At 45.1% G+C, this 21,387-nt stretch overlaps 1 protein-coding gene across 2 annotated transcripts in view; it reads right to left on the bottom strand.

The window, feature by feature from the left end:
• PCBD2 (pterin-4 alpha-carbinolamine dehydratase 2) overlaps positions 1 to 21,387 on the bottom strand; it is a 66,376-nt gene that overhangs the window by 35,162 nt on the left and 9,827 nt on the right. Inside the window, exon 1 of one of the 2 annotated variants that reach the window (XM_055142654.1) lies at positions 13,804 to 14,041. The exons of the other annotated variant lie outside the window; for it this stretch is intronic. The gene's annotated coding sequence lies outside the window, so the exon portion shown is untranslated. Of the gene's footprint in view, positions 1 to 13,803; positions 14,042 to 21,387 lie in introns of those variants that run through there. 2 annotated transcript variants of the gene reach the window in all.

Here is a 21,387-nt window from a genome sequence, read left to right on the forward strand (position 1 = left end):
ATATAGCACAGAGAGTGAGTGATAAAAGCTGGCACCGTGCATTTCTGAACAATGATTATTTAGGAGTTTACTCATTTCTGAACTCAGAAAAATACTACTACTCTCTGAAAAAGACGGTCTTCTAAAATAAGTTTTATGTATGCTCAAGATAGAGCCTTGTAAGGCTCTATCTTGAGCCAATGGACAGAGGCAGTTCCTGGGGGCCTTTGTGTTAAATTCCAGGGTTTCCTGGTCCCTGCAAAAGTAGCCTCAGAAGCCTCCTGACTCTGATGAAGAATAGGCTTATACTAGGAAGATGAAGGAAAAAAAGAATCATGGTCAGCAAAACAAGTTATTCATTTTTTTATGTTCCTGTAGGATCGGAAGCCTATAACATGCATGGAAGGCTTAGAGTGTGCCTAGGCATCTGACCAATCGCAATGACCTGGGGCTGGGACCAGCCCTTCCTCAGATGCAGGCCACAGTGTCTGCTCCTCCAGTGTGGTTAGAGAGAGTGAAAATTTCAACAATGAGGAAACGGAGTTAAGGTGCCTGCCTTGCATACAGCCGACCCCATTTCAATCCCTGACACTAGATGGTTCCCCAATGATGGCTGGGAAAAGGCACTCGGCTCACCACTGGCTGAGCACCAGGGTTCAATCTGAAGGGGGGAAGGGAGGCAGGCAGGCAGGCAGGCAGGCAGGCAGGACCATGTGATATTCTCCAAATATCAGAGTTAAATCTGCACAAGAGTCACAAGTAGGTGTTCATTACCCTACAAACCAAATGGGTCTCAGGCACACACTAGGGCATTCCACTCTGGAACCGCCCACATCCCAACTTAAGGTGTATAAAAAAAAAGTACTTGGCTCCAAGCTGGTCATCAGATACCTTGTTTTTTGTTTGTTTTAGGGTCATAAATGGTGATGCTCAAGGATTACTCCTGTTAGTGCTCGGGGTATCATGTGCAGTGCTGGGGATTAAACCTAGGTTAGCCACATACAAGACAAGTGCCTTACCTGCTATATTATTTCTTCAGCTTCTAATACTTTCTAATACTGTTATGTGACTATTATACCTAGCAATACACTCATTGTATATGATTTTAGCTTACTTCCTCATCATTTTTTCCCTTTTCTTCTGTTTTGTTTGTTTGGTTTTGATTTGGCAGCTACACCCACAATGCTCAAGTCTCTACTCCCAGCTCTATGCCCAGGGATCATTCCTTATGGGACTCAGGAAACCATATGTGGTACCAGGGACTGAGTCCAGTTCAGATGTGTGTAAGGCAGGCGCCCTACCCTATACAACCTCTCTGATTCCCTAATTAGCTTCTTTTCTATCATATTTTAGTTCAGAACCTTTTGAACATAACAATACCTGGCTATAGTCCCACTTCCTTGCAAAGTCTTGGGTTCAAGGATGCTTACAAACCTCCCTTCAAAAAGATGATCAACAGGGTCAGAGAGACAGTATGGGGATGAAGGTGCTTGCCTTGTATGAGCCTGAGAGGCTTAATCCCTAGCACCACACGACCCACTGAGCACAGTCAAGCACCACTACTGTGACCACAGTCCCCTCCTGCCACCCACAAAGGTGGGGAGGAACAGGAGAATAATCAACAGAGGAGACGGTACCTCCACATTTGGCTAACAATATTGTTTTTGAGGGGGAAGGGCTGGGGCCATACCTGCTGATGCCCAAGGCTTTTCCTGGCTCTGTGCTTAGGGATAATTTCTGGCAGGTCTTGGGGGATCATGTGGGGATGTCAGAGCTCAAACTCAGTTGGTCACATGCAAGGTCAGTACCCTACCCACTGTACTATCACTCTGGCTCCCTGGCTTACAAATTTTGATTCGTGTTTAGTTTGGGGGCTACATACCCATTTGTACTTAGGGGCTACTTCCAGTGATGCTCGGGCCTCAATATGTAAGGCAAGTGCTCTACCATTGAGCTGCACCCCAAGTCCTGGATTCTGATTTAAAGTGGGAGTGCCTGCTTGGGGGTCCGGCCCTGTGCTGCGACACCCACACTGCCCCCTCCTCAGTGCCAATATAGAGTTCTCTCTCCTCAGCAAGACCACCACAAAGGCAGCTACAACTGGCTCCAAAAGAGAAGCTGCTTAATCTTGTTTAATTACCCTTAATTTAATTTACCTGTCCTAATATACATAAAGTCCAGAAGGCTGAAATCATACTTAGTTCCGAACTTCCATTCGCAAATCCAAAGTAATATGTTACTGGTCTCTTTTTTAAGGACCCGTGTTCAAACGGGAGGATACCGAAGAAATTAATCATTCAATTCTTCTTTGTAGGAGCAGATTCTCTGTAACCTGTAAATTATTTTGATTTATGACGAATCATTATTGTATTCATAAATGCTGTAAAGTTGGCGAACAACATGATATAATGACACCCCAAAATAATTTTATAACTGCAGGTGTGCAAATCATAACATGTGGAAGATGACTCAAAGGATAACGGGGAATAAAACAGTTTAAGAAAGGTCACATCAAGGAGGGAAAGGGGCAAAGGCATGTAAACCAATTTTCCAAGATGTCTTTAAAACCAAAGTCCTCATTTATAGGCAGATGCAGTGGAGCCGCCGGCCACGGGCAGCGGAGTCAACAGTTAGGTTAAAACAAGCAACGGCAAAATGCTCTATAATTTACAGCAACCCAATCACATTGCTCATTCTTTTGAGGTTAAATGCTACTGACATAAGCTACACCTGAATCCAATCAGTGCAGCGACGTTGAGAAGATTCACACGAAAGGACTAAATTTGTCACAAATGGGTTGGTTTCCGATCTTAATGTAGCCAAGTTGCTTTACTCTGACCTCCATTGAACAAATCAACTTAATGGGCACTAGGAGTGCTATAAAACTTAACAATGGAGTGATTTTTAACTTTTAAAATATAGTTATGAAGCAAAACGTTGAATAGCTTCTACAATACTGGAAATCAAATTAAATCTAGATGTTTTTTAACAGTCTTGACAGATATAATCCTAGTTACCATGTAAATTTATGGTAAGCTGCTGTGATATTAGCCACAGGTGCTACTTTTAATATATGAGCCGCATCTGGCTGGGAATAGAATTTCTCCGAGGACTGAAAATGACCTCACTATCAGACAATGGAAGGGAAAAAAACAAGACCAATGTGGCATATATAAAGCCGAAGATGTGGTCCACAACTAAATATTTCACATAAAATTCATTGTAACTCTGCAGTTGCAGGTTAAGGGATATTATGCTTTTAATATTTAAGACGCATAGATATATTTCCAACAAATAGTCAAAAGATTAAGAATATAAGACAGTTATGAGAACCCTGGCTATGTATATAATACTACTTTCCCAACCTTTGATCAGAGCTGGAAAAAAATGATGCACTAAGACTTGAAAAGGAAATTCTTTCACGGTTCCCAAGCATAAGACATGAGTAGATAGCACCAAGCACACCAAACCGAGATGCAACAATCACTGATCTCCAAGGAGCATCGACTCCCCGGCACCTGGCCAACCTCACTGCTTTTATTTTTAAAGTTCTTTGGAGGGGCTGGAGAGATACCTCAAAGGGTGGGAGCACGTGCCTGTGTGCACAGACCCCAAAGTTCACCACATGGTTCTCTTAAACACTGCCCCCCTCAACAGTGACCCGCCCACCAAGCACCAGCACCTCACCAGGCCTGAGCACCAAACCAAAGGGAACGGCCCCGGGGTGCCCAAACACTGTAAGGAGCCCCCCATCCCCCATCCTTCCAAAAGCAAAGTTTCTGAAAAGTCATTCATAAGCTTCGTCACTCCCCGGGTGAAGTTTTTGTGGGTCTTTTGTAGGTGTTTTGTTTGGGGGCCACATTCACTAGCGCTCAGTCGGGGTCACTTCCAGTGGTGCTCGGGAAGAACACGGTGCCTGGGATCCAGTCCAGGCCTCCGGCCTCAACCCACTGCGCTGTCTCTTGAGGACCTCAGTAAAGTCTTTTATTAATCACTAAAAGTGACTGCTGTTGTGAGTCTGAAAATTGGCAGTAATACCCACAAACACATGCAAAGAAAAAATAATACAACAATTTTGTAACTATACTTCTCTTAAATATATCCAATTCAAAATGGTGATTATTTGTGAAATATAAAATTGTTTCCTTTTGGGACCAGAGCCATAGTACAGCGGGTAGGATGCTAACCTTGCATACAGCAGACCCCAGTTCTATCCCCAGCATTCCATATGGGCCCCTGAGCACCCAGGAATGATTCTCTGTTGCAGAGACAGGAGTAAAACCTGAGCAACGCTGAATGTGTCCCCAAAACAAACAAAAAATATATACATAATTTTTCTAAATAAAAGAAAATAAAATTGATTCCTTTTAAGAAGCCCTTCCTGAACCTTTTGAAAGCCATTATTTACCAGAAAATTGGCAAGTGTGAAAATGTGATAGAGGATTTAAGATTTAACTTCCGGGCCTGAGTGATAGTACAACAGGCAGAGCCTTGCATGCAGCCAACCCAGGTTCGATCCTCAGCATCCCATACGGTCCCCCGAGCACTGCCAGGAGTTATTTCTAACTGCAGAGCCAGGAGTAACCCCTGAGCATCACTGGATGTGACTCAAAGAGCAAAAAATAAAATTAAAAAGAAAATGTAATTTCCTATGAAATAACTCTTCTCAAATTAAACAAACCTTTATCTGAAAAAAAAAATCTCTGAAAGAGAAACATTTCTATATTCTATGACTGAAACCCAAACAGGAACAACTTTCTAACTGTGTATCTCATGATTCATTAAAAATTATTTCAAATTAAAAAAAAATGTTATGAAAAATATTCCCTCCTCTACTGCACTGAGCTGTGAGAATGGTGACTACAAAGTCCTGTAACATTTTCCTTCTGACATTCTCCAGTAACTTGAAAGGCTTGATTTTTTTTTATTCCAACTTCAACAAATCAACTCAATCTAGGGATGGTATTTATTTATTTATTTATTTATTTATTTATTTACTCATTTATTTATTGTGCCAGTTGAACACTGCACGGGGCAAGAAGTGCTCTCTAAACCAAGTGTCCTAAAAGGAGAGGCGCCTTTCACTGTTTCCTATGTACAGGAGAGTCTGAATATTGAGCATGAACTTAGAGTGGCGGCCATGTATGGATTGTTCCTCACTTCTAATTATATGTATGGGGTGTTTTCCCTTTCCAAAAAAATTTAGGCACTTCGGTTAACAAAACTGTTGATAGGATTAGGGCAGGAGCAATAGCACAGCGGGTAGGGCATTTGCCTTTCACGCAGCCAACCTGGGTTAGATCCCTCCACCCCTCTCAGACAGCCCGGCAAGCCACCTAGAGTATCTCGCCCACATGGCAGAGCCTGGCAAGCTACCCGTGGCATATCAGATATGCCAAAAACAGTAACAAGTCTCACAATGGAGATATAACTGGTGCCCGCTCGAGCAAATCAACGATGAACAATGGGACGACAGTGATACAGTGATATTTATTTAATTTTTAACCAATTAACTGGATCTATGCCTGATCTCACAGCCATCAAGATTCTACATATCTTCAAGCAGCACCTACTACTTTGTGATCAACCCAAAGCATTCATATGGAGAATTCAGGGGATGTAAGCTCACAGAGACTCATCACAGTCGCTATAGAAAATATTTCAGTTAAATGAAATATCACTTTTTACTCAATGGAATGCTATATATACATATATCTCCCATTAAAAATCATGAAAATACTTTACTGACAGGGGAAAATATTCACCATACATGAAAAAAGAAAAACAACTGGGGACCAGAAATCTTGCTCAGTAGTAGAGTTCAGTTCAAGCCCCAGCACCACAAACAAACACACACACACATACACACAAACACACACACACACATACACACATACACACACACACGCATGCATGCATGCATGTGCACAACCAGGAAAAAGAAATTATCCCACATATAGTGTGTTTGTGTGTATATGTATATGAGAATACACTCATAAACACACACACATATACAGACACTCAAAATATATATCCCCCAAACACATATACAGACACTCAAAAAGTCCCCCCACAATCAATATATGTGAGCATGTATATATACATATATATTTTGTATATATATATTGATCACAAATATATATTTTTGTATATATATACATATATATACATGCTCACATATTTTGATTTTGGGGGGATTTTGTTTTGAGTTTTGGGGCCCAGTAGTGCTCAGGGATCATTCTCGAGAGGCTTGGGACACTATACAGGGTGCTCAGGATCAAACCTGTGTTGACCACGTACAAGGCAAGAGCCCTACCCACTGTACTACGGCTCCAGCCCATACAAATACTGTTTTTAACATACAGAACAATTTTTTTTTTTTTTTTTGCTTTTTGGGTCACACCCAGCGATGCTCAGGGGTTACTCCTGGCTTTGCACTCAGGAATTACTCCTGGCGGTGCTTGGGGGACCATATGGGATGCCGGGGATCGAACCCGGGTTCGGCCGAGTGCAAGGCAAATGCCCTACCCGCTGTGCTATCGCTCCGGCCCCTAACATACAGAACAATTTAAAGATGTTTTTACTGTTTAAGCTTCTTATTATTATATTATTATTATTATTATTATTATTATTGCTTTCTAACTTGTAAGACATACTACAAAATCAGAAAATAATTATGTAGCAACCAGGAAGATTAGATCCCTGGTACCATATGACCACCTGAGCACCCTGGAGGCCCCCCAACACCACCAGGTGGTCCCCAGCACCACAGAGCCTGAACAGCATTGTGTCAGTGGGCTGTAGCACTGAACCACCTGACCCAGTTGGCCAAATATTCTGAAGTGGCCTTGAATTTCCTGAGTACTGCCGGAGAGGAGGGACGGAAAACACTGTATTTATTGACAAGACAAACATACCAGACCAAGAGGAACACAGTGGCATCATTCATTCCCACCAGACTGAGAGGCCTGCCCGGTATCTGTGAGGCAGATATCTCAAAGGCTGGAGCACATGCTTTGCACAAAGGAGGCCCAGGCTTCATCCCTGGTACCAAGTGGTTCCCTGAGTACCAAGGGGAGCAAGCCCCAAGTCCAGGGCTGGGAGTAGCCCTGAGCCCATCTGGGTGTGGCCTGAAACCCAAAATACTGTTAGCCAAGAGTTCTGAACCAGTTAGCACTGTTAGCACTGTTGTCCCATTGTTCATCGATTTGCTCAAGTGGGCACTAGTAACGTCTCCATTGTGAGACTTGTTGTTTTTGGCATATCGAATATGCCACAGGTAGCTTGCCAGGCTCTGCTGTGTGGGCGGGATACTCTCAGTAGCTTGCCAGGCTCTCCGAGAAGGATGAAGGAATTGAACCCAGGTCGGCCGCTTGCAAGGCAAATGCCCTACCGGCTGCGCTATCGCTCAGTAGCCATTGTCGGATTCTATTTGCTAGTATTTTGTTGAGGATCTTCGAATCAGTGTTCATCAAGGATATTGGTCTATAGTTTTCTTTGTTAGTGGTGTCTTTGTTTGCTTTTGGTATTAGGGAGATATGTGCCTCGTAGAAACTGTTCGGAAGGGTTCCTGTCTTCAACTTCCTGGAAAAGCTTGAGGAGAACTGGCAACAAGTCTTCTTTAAATGTTTGGAAGAATTCGCCAGTGAATCCGTCTGGACCTGGGCTTTTGTTTTTGGGGAGACTTTTGAATACAGTTTCAATTTCCTTGATATTTATGGGCCTATTGAGGTATTTCACGTCTTCTTGGCTCAGTCTTGGGAGATTGTAAGAGTCAAGGAATTCGTCCATTTCTTTTAGGTTCTCTTGTTTCGTGGCATACAGACTTTCAAAGTAGTCTCTGATGATCCTTTGAATCTCCTTGGTTTCTGTTGTGATGTCCCCCTTTTCATTTTTGATTCGGTTTATTAGGGTTTTCTTTCTTTCTTTCTTTGTGAGTCTTGCTAGCGGTTTATCAATCTTATTTATTTTCTCGAAGAACCAGCTCTTTGTTTCATTGATCTTTCGGATTGTTTTTCAGGTTTCCATATCGTTAATTTCTGCTCTAAGTTTTATTATTTCTTTCCTTCGATCTGGTTTGGGTTCTATTTGCTGGTCCTCTTCTAAGATCTTGAGCTGCGAAGTCAAGCTATCTATATAGGTCCTTTCTTCCTTCCTGAGGAAGGCTTGCAGAGCTATAAATTTTCCCCTTAACACAGCTCTAGCTGCGTCCCATAGGTTCTGGTAGCTTGTGTCTTCATTCTCATTACAAGAAGAAAACATCCAACCCCATCAAAAAATGGGGCGAAGAAATGAACAGAAACTTTACCAAGGAAGAGATACGAATGGCCAAAAGGCACATGAAAAAGTGCTCTACATCACTAATCATCAGAGAGATGCAGATCAAAACAACCACGAGATACCACCTCACACCACAGAGACTAGCACACATCCAAAAGAACAAAAGCAACCGCTCTTGGAGAGGATGTGGGGAGAAAGGGACCCTTCTACACTGCTGGTGGGAATGCCGGCTAGTTCAGCCCTTTTGGAAAACAATATGGACAATTCTCAAAAAACTAGAGGTTGAGCTCCCATTTGACCCAGCAATACCACTGCTGGGAATATATCCAAGAAAAGCCAAAAAGTATAGTCGAAGTGACATCTGCACTTACATGTTCATCGCAGCACTGTTTACAATAGCCAGAATCTGGAAAAAACCTGAGTGCCCTAGTACAGATGACTGGTTGAAGAAACTCTGGTACATCTATACAATGGAATACTATGCAGCTGTTAGAAAAAATGAGGTCATGACGTTTGCATATAAGTGGATCAGCATGGAAAGTATCATGCTAAGTGAAATGAGTCAGAAAGAGAGAGACAGACATAGAAAGATTGCACTCATCTGTGGAATATAGAATAATAGACTATAAGACTAACGCCCAAGAATAGTAGAAATAAGTACCAGGAGGTTGTCTCCATGGCTTGGAGGCTGGTCTCTCATTCTGGGTAACTCAGGGAAGGGACCACCAAGTAAAATGTGGTCGGAGGTCATGTGGGGGAAGGGTGATGCGGGCCGAATATAGACTAGAGACTGAACACAATGGCCACTCAACACCTTTATTGCAAACCACAACACCTAATCAGAGAGAGAGAACGAAAGGGAAGACCCTGCCATAGTGGCAGTGTGGGGTGGGGGGAGACGGGACTGGGGAGGGTGGGAGGGATGTTGGGTTTACTGGTGGTGGAGAATGGGCACTGGTGAAGGGATGGGTTATCGAACTTTGTATGGGGGAAACATGAGCACAAAAATGTATAAATCTGTAACTGTACCCTCACGTTGACTCACTAATTAAAAATAAACTAATAAAAAAATAAATTTAAAAAAAAAAACTTGATTGGGTGGGACCAGAGACACAGGTAAGGCGCTTGCTCTGCAGGTGGCTGCCCCAGGCTCGATTACCAGCACTCCATATGGCCCCCCGAGTTCACCAGGAGTGACCTAGCAGAGAGTCAGAAGGAAGTCCTGAGCACCACTGGGAGTAGCCCACAAATAAGAAACAAAAAAGGCTTATTGTTTTTTTTGGGGGGGTCACACCCGGCAATGCACAGGGGTTACTCCTGGCTCTTCACTCAGGAATTACCCCTGGCAGTGCTCAGGGGACCATATGGGATGCTGGGAATCCAACCCAGGTCAGCCCGTGCCCTACCCGTTGTGCTATTGCTCCAGCCCAAAGCCGTATTGGTTTTAAAGAGACAGCTCAGTGGACTGTGCATGCTCTGCGTGCAGGAGAGGCCTGGGCTCAACTCCCAGCACCACTGGAGCCAGGAGACCTCTTTGAGCACTGCTGAGTGTGGCATAAACAAAACGAAAACAAAAAAGATACCTGAAAGTTGACATGTGATGTCTTAGAGCATCTCACAATTAATGTCCAGATTAGAATTCTTGATCTCTGCATCCCAATCCCTGTCCTCTCTCACACTTCCCAGTTTGGTGAGTGTCACTGCTGCCATCCACCCAATTCCTCCATATCCTGTTAGTGATTCTCCTTACCAATCTTCCCAAGCGGAGAAACTACAGTATTTTTATTTACAGTCACTTGTTTGGGATTTTTTAATTTAATTTATTTATTTATTGTGGAGGTGGGGAGAGAGTCTCTTCACCACCCCCCCCCCTGCACCATGTAATCCCATCAATGGCCAACATCCAGAGACTATAAAACCAAGCTCCCGGAAGCGACATCTTATAGCCTAGTTCTCCCTCTCAGAGAACCTGGGCAAGAACCTGCCTGCATGGGAGAGCCTGGCAAGCTCCCCGTGGTGTGGCGTATTCATATGCCAAATACAGTAACAATGATGGGTTGTATTCTCCTGACCCTGAAAGAGCCTCTAATGCAAAATCTCAGGGCTAGGACAAATGGAGACGTTACTGGGCCTGCTCGAGCAAATTGACTGCCGATCAACAATCAACGAGATGATAGTGATAGTGACAGTGATTGTGGAGGTGAGGGTAGGGAACACCCAGCTGTGTTCAGGGCTGACTCCTGGCTCTGCACTCAGGGATTACTCCTGGTTCAGGGGACCATATGTGGTGCCTGGGGATCAAACCTGGGTCCGCTGTGTGCAAGGCAAGAGCTTTACCCACTGTACTATCTCTTTATACTCTAGATTTACTTTTTTGTTTGTTTGAGGGCCACACCCTGCTATGCCTAAAGAAGTCTTCCAGGGGACCACATAACGCATCTGTGATCGAACCCTGGTTGGTTGTATGCAAGGCAGGAGTCAGTACTATCTCTCCAACCCCAATATTTACATTTTCTAAGAGTTCCATATTATTATTGGCTGCTGCTCATTTAACTCCTATCTAGAGCTCCAATCTCTATACCTGCTTCCCCTCTGGTTCAGCCCACCATCTCCTGCTCTGTATGCCCTATAATGTTCTAGATTATAGAGCCTCTGATGGATTCTCCCCACTTCACATCCTCTGATGAGTCTTTTTAAGGAAGCACATTTTCCTGTTTTGCACACCTCACACTGAATGAGGATTTTCCCATTTTTCCCTTCTCATCCCACTCATCAGCTGGAGTGGGGTATCCATGCTAATGGACAGACGGATTGCCCAGGGCAAGCCTCACTGCACTGCTCACTGTGGAGGTCTCGGACAAATCACTTAATCTGAACCTCAGTTCTTTATCTGGAAAATGAAGAAAAGGTTCTGTTTCACAGGGAATTGAATGAATCAATATATACTGAGTCACTGGAATAGTGCCCAACATAAGTGTCTCCTCCATGGCAGTGATCAATTTGCAATGACACACTCATGATTTTGTGTGTGTTTCCCTCCCACCACTATACTGTAAGCATCATAAAGACGGGGACAGCAGTGCATGCTTCGCTCACCACGGCATCCCCAAGGTCTAGCACAACTCCTGACCAACTGTAAGCACACAGTAGTGGGTTATACGTGTTGAAGCAGGGGAGACTTTCTAGGAATGGGTAGGCTGTGGGCAAATGGGAGTAGAGTAGGAGGGGTGTGATGGCGATGGGTGGGAGAAGGGCTTGAATAAAGGCAGGAAAGACGTGATGCGAGAGGGCTTGGCTCCACAGCCAAACGGCCACTAATGCTTTGTGCTCCCTCTGCCTGAGCCTTGGTTTTCCCATTCTTCACGGAGAGGGTGAAGAGGTGGCCTTGCGGACACCCTCCAGCTCTAACCGCTAACACGTAGAGATGAAGAAGCTGCCTTGGGGAAGCAATGAGAGGCAGAGGCATGGTGTGATGGGGGCCAACTCTGCAAACCTCAGGAAGGATGTCTGACAGCAGAACAGGAGGAGCTCGGGTTTTATGGACAGAGAGCAATTTGGTCACAACAAAGAGGCACCTAGGCCAATGGAGGCAGAGAGGAATCTGGAGTGGAAGGGCTCAGAATGGTCCCCTGGGAATTCTCGGGGAAAGGAGGTGCACGCAGGCCAGGAGCAGAGACCTAGTGAGAAAGAAAGGCAAGGAAAACTGACCAGATCTTAGTGACTTAGGAGAAAACTGTCTCACCTTCAGGTCGAGGTGCCTGAAAGGAGGGTGGGACTAAGACAAATGAGTCAACTAGACAGGGAAGCGTTTGCCTGCAGCTACCTTAAATCTGAAGAAATGCCTGGCAAGCATGAAGAGAGACCACCTCAGCAATGCTGACTGGTCCAGCCTCTTTGGAAAACAATATGGACATTCCTCAAAAAATGAGAAACTGAGTTCCCATATGACCTAGCAATATCACTCCTGGGAGATGCAAAAAAAAAAAAACACACAGTAGAAATGACATCTGCACTTGTATGTTTGTTGCAGCACTATTCACAATAGCCAGAATCTGGAAAAAAACCCGAATGCCCCAGAACAGATGACTGGTTAAAGAAACTTTGGTACATCTATACAATGGAATACTATGCAGCTGTTAGAAGAGATGAACTCATGAAATTTGCATATAAGTGGATGGACATGGAGAGTATCATGCTAAGTGAAATTAGTCAGAGAAGGACAGGTATAGAATGACTGCACTCATTTGTGGAACATAAAGTAGCATACTATCCAATGTATGCTACTATAGTAGTACTATAGTATGCTACTATAGTATGCTACATATTGGATATGCCAAAAACAGTAACAATAAGTCTCTCAATGAGAGACGTTACTGGTGCCCACTTGAACAAATTGATGAGCAATGGAATGACAGTGATGATGAAAAAAGTAGTATACCATGAGACTAACATCTAAGGACAGTAGAGATAAGGGTGAGGACGATCACTCCATGATTTGGAAGCCAGCCTCATGTCCTGGGGAAAAAGGCAGTTGGGATGGAGAATGGACCACTGAGTAAATGATGGTTGGAGGGATCACTCAGAATGGGAGATGTGTGCTGAAAGTAGACTAAGGATGAAACATGATGGCCTCTTAGTATCTGTACTGCAAATCAGAATGCTCAAAATCAGAGAGAGAATAAGAAGAAATTTTTGTACCTGCTATAGAGGCGGGGTGGGGAGGGAATGGGAGGTGGCAAGAGGGACACTGGGAACATTGGTGGTGGAAAATGTGCACTGGTGGAGGGATGGGTGCTCGATCACTGTATGACTGAAACGTAGTCATGAAAGTTTGTAACTGTATCTCATGGTGATCCAATTAAGAGAGAAAGTGAGAGAGAAAGAGAGAGAGAGAGAGAGAGAGAGAGAGAGAGAGAGAGAGAGAGAGAGACCAGCTCAAGAATCCACCCTGCCTTGTTTTCCTCCACACGTTACGAGCAAGCTGTATCCAGTCTCAGATCTCTACAGAAACATATCAATCAAACTTCTGAGGATCAACTCAAAGCTCCTTTTTTGTCTGTCTGGGGGCCATGCCCCAGCAATGCCCAAGGGTTTCTCCTGGATCTGTACTCAGGAATCAGTCCTGGCAGAGCTCAGGGGACCAAAGAGGATGCCGGGACTCACACCTGGGTCAGCCATGTGCAAGGCAAGCTCCTCAGCTGTAGCATCACTGCAGCCCCACACACCCTCTTCTTCAAGCTGCCACCTTGGAGTCCTCCTCCTTCTTATTAGTATTTTACATTTTAGTGTCTGATTAACATGTCAACTTTAAAAATTAACATTTGGGGGCTAGAGAGAGAGTACAAAGGGCGGGCACCTGCCGTATGATACCCTCTATGGTCCCCTGAGCACCACTAGGAGTGATCGAGCACAGAGCCAGGAATAATCCCTGAGCACAACTGGTATGACCCAAAACCAAAAGAAAATATAATTTTTAGTTAAAGATCAACTCTCTGATACCAGAGGCCCCCACCTCCACAAGAAACTGAGCAAAAACAGACTCACATGCGTCTTTCTGCATCCTCCTCCACACGTATGTGAGGCCCCGAGGGATGCTAGTGCCGCAGTGGGTACAGCTGAAGGACTTCACTAGGTTCCCGAGATCCAAGCGAGCCGGGCCTCCCGGCTGTCAGTGAGGAGTCCTGCAGGGTGTGTCAGGTGGTCAGTGCCTGCCCACCGCTGGTGCTGCAGTGGTGAGGATGGGGTATTCAAAGTCAGTGTGAGGGATGGCGTGGGTGATGGCCGTGATCCTGCCCTGCCGGCTGAGGATATGGTGCAAACAGATTCATTAGCCACATTTGCTATTTTGCTGGGACGAGTTTTAAGGGTTTAATAAAATGACCTCTGATTGCTCAACACTGATACCTGGGTTACTCCCAAACAAGTACAGCTTTGTTTGTTTCAGCAAGTGAATGGCTCCTTTCTCAAGGGACTGTGGTCAAACCCACTTCAGGCTGAAAAGCAATCCAACAGGTAGGCCTTGGAAATCAAGATCCCTCCTGGGGGAGAGAAGGCGGGGGGGGGGGGAACCAAAAAACAATACATATATTACACATATCAGTATTACAATAGGCTCCCCAAATGTTGCTGGAGGAACCAGAGATGTGTCTGGCACCAATTAACTGTGATATGACCAGATGTGACAACAGGCAATCCATCGATCTCGTCTGATTCAGTGTAGCATAAAATTCAGTGACTGAGGAAACATGTCCCCGTCCGGCCCACATCAGGGGGCACTGTGAGCACATCATCTGCAATACCGAGAGACAACGTATGACTTGGTTTTGTCCAAAAGGATGCAGGGGGGTGAAACAGCTGAATACAAGTGCCCCAAGCCAGGCAGGAAGATCCACACTCACCTGTCAAATCAGTGGGCCAAATCCCTCCTGAGGGCAGAGAGCGCCTGCAAGCAACCGGCCACAGAAATGTGAGCGGTGCCGGATTTGCTGCTGACAGATAAGACTGCCACATCAAGTGCCCAGTATCCATATTTTGAAACAGCTAAATGCAAGTTTCTATGTCACAGCCCTAATACCTCAAGACTGCATTGACAAATTTGCCGTGAAAACCTACACACCATCGATAGTGGCTGGACTGAAGCAACCGGACGGGCGTACCGAAGTGAAACAGAAACAGAGTAGAAAAGAGCAAGACCAAAAATACTTCCAAGTTATTATTTAAGGTCTCCCTTAAATTATGTCCTGTAATTACTGAGCCAGCAGTCCATTGTTATTAATTCATATTCAACCTATTTAAGTGGTACCAGCAATGCAGGCCGAAAACAAATGCCTTGGTAATTTCCTAACTCTAGAGTGTTATTTTCTTGTCAGTTAAATTTAAAGCAACCCATTTGTGACCACGTTATACAAAGTTAATCTCATATAAAGTGCTTCACAAACCCTAACAGCTACAATAAGGTTTTATACTAATGAAAGCAATTTACATAAATGAAATTTATGTCAATGCATTTCATGACAAATTTTTTAATTTTATAATAATTACAGTACTTGTATGATAACATCTGTTGATATTCACAGTCCAAACCTGGCAAAGATTTAAACCCACATTTTCCATGCATCACATACATTATCTGAGGAAAGCAATAAAAAAAAGAAAGCAATGAATGCATTAATCATACAAATATCATCTGCAAAGCATAAATCTAAAATATCTTTCACGTCAGTTCAAACTGCTTTCTATTTTGTACACACCTGATTTTATGCCCTCTGTAAGAGAGCAAGACAGCGACTGCTGAGGAAATTATATTTCTTGGCTGTTTGACTCTAACAAAATACTCAGGCAAAACTTTGTAAACAGAAGATTTACTATATGACTAAAAACTGATGTAGTTAAAAGTCCACTTTTATTAAAGAGTGGCATAATGCCCTCGGCAGTTTCTCACTGACACCTGTTTCACATTTCAAATACACATCAGGTCTGACTTAAGTGCATGGTACAGACAGCAGTGAAGGTAACAACTGATAACATTTTAGGCACCAATTTCCTGCTCTGTGTGAAGAGCAGCAGAGCTGTGCCAGCCTGGCATTGTCAGCACCTCCCACACCAGCACCGCCCTGCCCAGGGTGTGCCAGGCCTTCAGGAATGACCTCAAACTGAACAGCAGCATGCACACAACCACCCAGGGGTGTCTCCGATTTTCAGGCCAGTTTGCTAAACGGCGAGTGTCTCTGCTACTCCCCCTGACAACGGGCAGCTGTGAGTGTCCCAGCGATTACAATGGGCAGTTTCTCAGGTTTCTAGTTGGCGTGGCTACAAAACCTGTCCATGGGCACATGTCAAACACAGCTGCTGTGTATGGTAACCATGCAAGCTTTCCCTTTACCTGGCTCTAGACAGTAGCCTATTTTAAAAAGCAAAACGAGGACCCCGAGGAATAGCACCCAGGTGAAACTGCCCTTCTTGCAAGCCTAACGCCAAAGCTCGAATCCCCAGTGGCCCACAGGGACTGGGTAAAAGCCCGGCCACCTTGCTGCGTGAGATTCTCAGCGCCGCGAGAAAGTTTTGTGAGCACATACAAGAGGACGAGACCCCAGGCAAGCACCGTGGCTTGAGAGGGTCAGAGAGGTAATACGGAGGGGAAGGCATTTGCGGTGCCTGCAGCAGACCTGGGTTTAATCCATGGCACCACACAAAGTCCCCTGAGCACCACCAGGTGTGTAAATTCTGAGCATGGAGCCAGGTGTGGCCCCAAAAGGTGTGAGGGATGGACAGAGAGTGGAGTGTGTGAGCAGGGTAGTTGGTTTGGTTTTGGTTTTGGAACCAGGCCCGGCAGTGCTCTGGGCTACTCCCGTGTCTGCACTCAGTGATCACTCCTGGTGGGGATCAGCGGCCCCTACGTGGTGCCAAGAATGAAACCCAGGTCGGCTGTGTGCAAGGCAAGCGCCTTACCCACTGCACTCTCTCTCCGGCCCCTAGCACTGCAGTTTCACATGCAACCCCCCCCACAGGCACCAGTCATGGCAACAACATCAAAACCAAAGGAAAAGAAGTAGCGGAGAAGGGAAGAGCAAGTGACACTTTCTAATCGAGACACTGCCTTAGCCTGGACACCACCTCTGGAGGAGAGAACACATGTCCACTCTTCGAAGTGCTCAGATGTGCACCAGGGCTGTAGCTCAGCATGTGTAAAACTTGCCTTGCGTGTGTGAGGCTCTGCGTTTGATTCTCAGTGTTGAAAAAACATTTTAAAAAGCTCAGAATGGACCTTTCTACTAGTGTATTACTGACTCCCAACTCTGACGTGCACCAAGTGTTATGTGGACAACAATGAATAAAACCAGAACTAACGTGTCCACCATGAGAGCCGCTGAGATTCCCCACTCATATCCTGCAAGGACTGTTAAAGGGCTGATGAGATTTTCATCAACATTTGTCTTTCATCTGGTTTCATCAAGTCTTTGACTTCACCACGTGTTTCAAACTGTTCACCATAAACCTCTTATCAGATCCCTCAATGAGACGTTTTTATAAAGCAAGTCAGCAACAGTGAGTGACGCTGGGCTGTTCTACAGCAGGTGCTCCGGGGCACAGCAAGAGAAATTTCACAAGCCCCAAACACATACGGTGCCACCGCTGCTAGACACACCAGCACGACAGCCCAGAGTACTCAGGCCCTCCCGCTTCCATTTCCACCCAGAAATCTTTCTGTGCTTAGCAGTTTCCACCACCAAAATGTGATGACTGACACAGAAGAAGAAATAAAGCTAATTGTATCTTGCCCAGCCAAGAGATACTTTATCTGCCCAAGTTAGTAAACTGGACCTTGTGAAAACTCTTTTTTGTTGGTCAAAACCAGCTAAATATCAGCCAAGATTCAACCTAGCAAAATGGAATGGCCCCAAGCAGGTGCACTGTGAAAAAAAGATATGTGGGTGTTGTGGTCCAGATTACCTCAGCAACATGAGACTTGCGTGCAGCATTTCCTCACAAAGCCCAGTCCCCCAAAACCAGAGGAGCATCCCCTTACCCACAGGAAACCCTTTATGCCTTCCACCTGGAATTCTTCTTGCACCCAAAAGGTACCAAACCCAGGGTAGGGCGTTTGCCTTGCACGCGGCCGACCCGGGTTCAATCCCCAGCATCCCATATGGTCCACCGAGCACTGCCAGGAGTAATTCCTGAGTGCAAAGCCAGGAGTAACCCCTGAGCATCGCTGGGTGTGACCCAAAAAAGCAAAAAATAAAAAAAAAGGTACCAAACCAAATAAGGTGTCCCACCACCCTACTTACCTATCCCTTATATTAAGCTTGTCTCCCCAACAAGGGAAAAATGGTATCAAATGGTGGTGGAGAGAACAGAGACCTCAGCCGGGGGCTGTGTGTCACCTGGGCAGCCTGGGCTGATGACCTGCACAGCCCCTCCTACTGGCACTGGAGCAGCTGTTTCCTGGGTCCCCCTCTGCATGGTCTCCCCTCCCGCCCCCTTTTTGCACCTAATTCTAAAGCTTGAGTTTCCTCTGATCTTGCTTGTTGCTTCTTGCTTGTCCTCATTCAAGACAGTATGTGACAAAATTTCTCTTCATGGGAGACTCACTTCCATACTGGGACCTGACATTTTGTTCTCTCCAAGCACATGCCATGCAGTTGCCAAATCTCTAAGAGGATACTATGTCATTCTGAGGCCCTCCTTCCTCTTTTTTCGCTTGTTTTATTTTTCATTTCGCTTTTTAGAGCCACACCCAGCTGTGCTCAGGAGTCACTCCTGACTCGGGGGACCATATAGGATACTGGGAATCGAACTCAGGTCTGTCATGTGCAAGACAAGTGCCCTACCCACTGAACGATTTCTCCTGCCCCAGGACTCTCCCTCCTAATGTCTATATAAACAGAGAAAAAGAAAAAGAAAAGCAAAACTTCTCTATAAATGCCAACCTTACCCTTTCTGAGTCCAAGTGCTCCAAGTGTGGAAACTTCCTGCCTCAAGTCCTGGCACCTCCGGGCTCTGCCTTCTCAGTGTCTGTCACCACCCCATGATGCGAGGCAGGCCACCTTGCCAAGAAGACATGGCATGCTAAACCTGTGGCCACTTTATTTTATATTTTTTTAGAGTTTTTGCTTTTGGGGTCACACCTGACGATGCACAGGGGTAACTCCTGGCTCTGCACTCAGGAATTACCCCTGGCGGTGCTCAGGGGACCATATAGGATGCTGGGATTCGAACCCGGGTTGGCCACATGCAAGGCAAATGCCCTACCCACTGTGCTATTGCTCCAGCCCCACCTGTGGCCACTTTAAATGCTCACACTGTTAGAGCTGCTTGGAAATTCTCCATTTATAACCCCTGACTATCTATACCCAAGATAACCATATTTGGGTGGATCAGGGAGGTGCGGGATTCCTAAAAAGAGAAAAACATTTTTTTCAAATGTATTTTGCTGGTTATTTTTTATTATAATAAAACTAGAATAACTAAAAAGCATTAATAGGCATAGGCTTTTCTTCCAGGATCCCTGAAAACCTCTTTGAAACGTGCAGTTCATTTTCTTTCTTTGTTCCTGAGTTACACTGGTGGTGCAGAGACTGCTCAGCTCAGTAGCTAGAGGTGACTCACTCTTGGCAGTGCTCAGGGGACCAGGTGATGCCAAGGACTGACCCTGAGCCTCCTGCAGGCAGAGCATGCATCTCAGATGTCTGACCTCTCTCTCTACCCCCAGCTCATTTTCTTAAGTTAAAAAAAAAAAAATTCAAAAGCAAACTTGCAGGGGCCAGAGAGAGAGTAACAGGGGGTTAAGGAACTCACCTTGCATGTGGCACATCCAGGTTCAACCCTGGCACCCTATATGGTCTCCCCAAGAACTGCCAGGGGTAATCCTGAGCACTAAGCCCTAAGCACCATTTGGTATGGCCCCCAAACCAAAATAAATAAATAAATAAATAAATAAAAACAAGTTTGTGATTCATATCGTAACATTTGAAATTTGCCAAATACCTAACCTAACTAGGTGTCATCTTCCTTTTGAAGATTTACTGTAGCACTGTCCGTCCTGTTGGTCATCGATTTGCTTGAGCAGGCAAGAGTAACGTCTCCATTGTGAGACTCATTGTTACTGTTTTTGGCATATCGACTATGCCACGGGTAGCTTGCCAGGCTCTGCCATGCGGGCAGGATACTCTCAGTAGCTTGCCGGGCTCTCCGAGAGGGATGGAGGAATCAAACCCGGGTCAGCCACATGTGAGGCAAATGCCCTACCTGCTGTCCTATCGCTCCAGGAGTAAAATGAAAAGAATTTGTAAAGAATTAGAAAGTTTTCACTTGCTGAGCTGAGGAAAAGAGGCTGGAGTGGATGCCTGGCATGTACATAGCCGCCTGACTACCCCTTGGTGTAGACTCGTGGCTCCCCACACCACTTCAGTAGCCCCTCTCCCCACCAAAATGTTCACATACTACAGGCCCACAGAGCTGTAATGGATACCTCACAGACTCATTCTGTACATTTGTAGGATTCTACCTAGATAAATTCCTAGCTTAGGACAATGGGTTTGGGCATTTCATTTTTTAATTTTGAAAAAGAAAACATTCTTTTTCAATCTCCCTTCCTCTTGCTTTTGTGGCTGCTGTTGCTGCTGCTGCGGTGATGTGTTAGACAGCCAGCACATTAGTCTTAGCTGCGACGTTTCCCAGGAGTCATACAATAGGCTGAGATCCTCACACACGGAGCCACCATGCTCCTGGGCGTCTGCCCTCCTTCCGCTGTGATGTTTGCAACTATGCTCGCCAGGGCCCACATTCCTAGCTGGGGGACACATGTGATGGTTAAGGTGCTCACACACTAAAAGAGGTAACACTTCTTGGCTGTGGTGCTCACACATCTTTTTATTTTTACTTGTTTGTTTTGGAGGGAGGATCCATTATCTTCCCTTTTTTTTTTTTTTTGCTTTTTTTGGGTCACACCTGGCGATGCACAGGGGTCACTCCTGGCTCTGCACTCAGGAATTACCCCTGCCGGTGCTCAGGGGACCATATGGGATGCTGGGAATCGAACCCGGGTCAGCCACGTGCAAGGCAAACATCCTACCCACTGTGCTATCACTCCAGCCCTTCCTTATTTTTTTAAATGATTTTTAATTGAATGAGTTTCTGTGATTTATATTACTGTTAATGGATGAATAATGATTTCCTGTGTTCATAATTCCAGCACCAAACCCCTTACTTTACCTCCCTCTCCCAGGACCCCCAACTTCCCTCCCTTTCAACCCTCCTCTCCAAACTCAGCTGTGTAAATCAATTCTCCCGTTGTATTGCCTTTGGATCCTTGCTGCTACCTTACTGTGTATCTTTATGTCCCACATGCGAGAGGTCATTCTGCTTCTACCCCTTTCCTTCTGACTTCACTCAGCATGACATCCTCTAGTTTCATTCATGTTGCTTCAAATGGCTTGATTTTTTTTCTTTCTTAGAGCTGCACAGTATTCCATTGTGTATATATACCACAACTTCTTGATTCATTCATCTATACTTGGGCATTTGAACTGTTTCCATATCTTGGCTGCTGTACAAAATGCTGTGATAAACACAGGTGTTCACATATCCTTGCAAACTAATATTTTTGTGTTTTGAGGGTAGATGCCA

The sequence above is a fragment of the Sorex araneus genome, chromosome 6 (genome assembly GCF_027595985.1).
Source record: "Sorex araneus isolate mSorAra2 chromosome 6, mSorAra2.pri, whole genome shotgun sequence".
Lineage (NCBI taxonomy): Eukaryota > Metazoa > Chordata > Mammalia > Eulipotyphla > Soricidae > Sorex > Sorex araneus.